The following is a 3059-nucleotide window of genomic DNA, read 5'->3' as shown; positions in this document are numbered from 1 at the left end:
GACTACAAGCTGGGCACTCTGGCCTGCACTCCCCAAACTCCTAGTGGACCCAACAACCACACCCAATGTAAAGTGGTGACATTTTATCAGCATTCCCTCAGAAGATTTTTGAAAAGTCCAAATTCCTGGACTCCATCCATAGAGATCATGATTTAGTAGATCTGAGATGGGGGTCTGTGGATTAGTCAGGACTCTTTTATTTGCAAGTGGCAGAGAACCCCAACTCAAACTGGCTGGGGAAAAAAAAATAAGCAATTTATTGGCTCGCGTATCTGAACAGTCCAGGGGGATAAACTTCAGACATAGCTGGATCCAAGTGCTTATAACATGTCAGGAGGTCTCTCTCTCTCTCTCTCTCTCTCTCTCTCTCTCTCTCTCTCTCTCTCTCTCTCTCTCTTTACACACACACACAAATATGCCTGGTCATGGCTTGCCTCTGTGTTGGCTTCATTCTTAGCCAGCAGTTCCAAGCTGACAGCTAGCAGCCTAGGGCCTCTGAAAGAGAACATCTCTTCCCCTGTAGCTCTGCCAAGATCCCAGGGCTGCTGCTGCAGCTAAGCTTTGACCGTGGGCTAATCATTCTGCCCATGACTGGCTTAACCTGAAGAATATTCTCAATCCTGGAAACCTAGCAAGCAGAGTCTCTACCCAGACCACATGGGTTGTGTGTGGGGCAGGGAGGGCTCTATAAGAGAACACAGGGGCTACCCTCAGGGGAAGAGGAAGTGGGTGCTGAGCAGGCAAACGCGCTATAGGGCTCAGAATCCATATTTCTTACCAAGTCATCCAGTTGATTCTGATGCATAGGCACGTTTGGAAAAGACTGCTGGATAGATGACTGGCTTCAGAGCCATGGAATTGTTTTCTTTCTAGGAAATCTTAAACGGGAGCAAATAAACAAAAATAGATCCCCCAAATGGCCTTGTGCTGGTGAATGGAGAGGGTCGGGGGCCCCCCATCATCCCCCAAGCAGCCCCGAAGGTCCCAAAATCTCCCCTGAGCTCCCTGATCTCATTGCTCTTTGAGGTCCCTTTCGCTCTGATTCTCCCACCCTGCATTTGGTGAAAGCGCAGGTTGCTGGGGTAGGAGGCAGTCTCAAAGAGTTCATCTAATGCTGCCCCCTCCCCTCCCACCCTCACTCCTGCCTTAGAAGCCAGTGCGAGAGGAATAAATAGGGACAGGAGGGGTTGACTTAGAGGGTGCATTGGATTTGCCACATAGGATGCTTCTGGCTTTGAAAGCCTATCCTGGCCTGAGGCCAAACGGCTTCATGGGCTCTGCAGAGCTCTGGGCCCTGGTGCTGCGTGGGTGTTGATGAACGGTCTGTCTGCCAGTGACAGAGGGGATGGCAGCCGCGCTTGCATCAGTTGAAGCAGAGGGACACACTGGCTGGGGAGATGTGCTGGAGGATGAAGTCAATTTCACACTTTATTAGTCAGTCCAGGGCCAACTGAGGCCATTCTGAAACTGGGCTGAGGCCCTGACTCTCCCGCCTCCCTTCACCAGCAAGAAAGGCCCCTATTGCCTGAAACTCGTCTTGTTGAAGGAGCAGTGTTTTGTTTTTCTTTTCAAACTCCACAGCATTTGAACAATGAATTGGGATCCCTTTTATTCTGCAAGAGACTGCAGCCGCTGAGAGGCCTGCAAGGCTGAGAGGTGAACAAATCTGATGTGTGGGGGTGGGTGGGGTAGAGAGGAAGCCAAGATTGTGGGACCACGGGCCTCAAGTAGGATTACCAGCTAAAACACAGGGCAACTGGTTAAATTTGAATTTCAGATAAACCATCAGTAATCTTTCAGTATAAGCATGTTCCATTTGGGCCATAGTAAAGATTGAATTGAGCACTGAATAAGATGGATACAATCCCTAACTTTGAGGAGCTTACTTTCTAATGGGGAAATCAGACCACAAATAAACAAATAAACAAGAAAATAAGGGGACAGCCGAATGGCCCAGTTGGTTAAGAGTTAGCTTGGGCCGGCCGAGTGGCGCGCTGGTTAAGAGCTGGCTTGGGATGCCAGAGGGCCCCGGTTCGGATCCCACATATGAGGGCCAGTGACACTACCCTCTACAAAAAAAAAAGAGTTAGCTTAAGAGCGCGAGCTCTGAGCAACAGGGCTACCAGTTCGATACCCACATGGGCCAATGATGCTGCACCTGAGCTGAGCTGCCACTGAGCTGCCACCAGGTGGCAGCACATGCTCCTAACAACAAGACTGCCTGTTCGATGGTGGGCTATGCCTGCCTGCAACTAAGACTGAACTCTTAACAACAAGGCTGCTGGTTTGACTCCCGCATGGGATGGTGGCTACGTCCACCTGCAACTAAGATTGAACACAGCACCTTGAGCTTAGAGTCCACGAGCTGCCGACGGGAAGCCAGGTGGCGACTGGTGCCCTCCACAACTAAGATTGAAGAGCAACAGCTTGGCTGGTCCCCTCCCCCAGTTCCCCAACACTGTTCCCCTCCCCTAATTCCCCAATTAAAAAGAAAAAAGAAAATAAGAAGGAGTGATACAGTCTATAATGTCAGTAAGACAGGGTGATTCACTAGTGAATGGTAGGGGTCAGGGCGGAGAGGGTTAGAGGCTTCCCAGATGGAGTGGCCAGCAAAGGCATCACTGGAGAGCTGACGCACGTGGAAAGAAGCCAGTGTTGGGTAGATCTGGGGGAAAGTGTCCCAGGAAAGGAAAGGGCCAGTGCAAAGGCCCTGAGTCAGGAACAAGCGTAGAGTCGCTGAGGAATAGAAAGCAAGCAAGCAAGTACAGTGAGAAAGCCATAGTACAGTGATCAAGGCGGAGGGTGTGGCGAGAGGGAGCCAGGGGCCCGTCCCGAAGGGCGTTTAAGGTCAGAGTAAGGCGCTTGGGTTTTGTTCAGTTTTAAGCAGAGGCGTGATATTCTCTAACTTTTGAAGAATCACTCCTCTGCCCTGTGAAGAGCAGGGTGAGGAGGAAGGACAGGGGTGGGCACCTAGAGACCAGCAGGAGGCTCGGGCCAGAGTCCAGGTGAGAGATGATGCTGGTTCACCTGGAGTGGAGGTGGTGGAGACGGGAGCAGTG

This window comes from Hipposideros armiger, unplaced genomic scaffold (assembly GCF_001890085.2).
Source record: "Hipposideros armiger isolate ML-2016 unplaced genomic scaffold, ASM189008v1 scaffold_590, whole genome shotgun sequence".
NCBI lineage: Eukaryota > Metazoa > Chordata > Mammalia > Chiroptera > Hipposideridae > Hipposideros > Hipposideros armiger.
Note: the sequence above shows the minus strand (reverse complement) of the source record.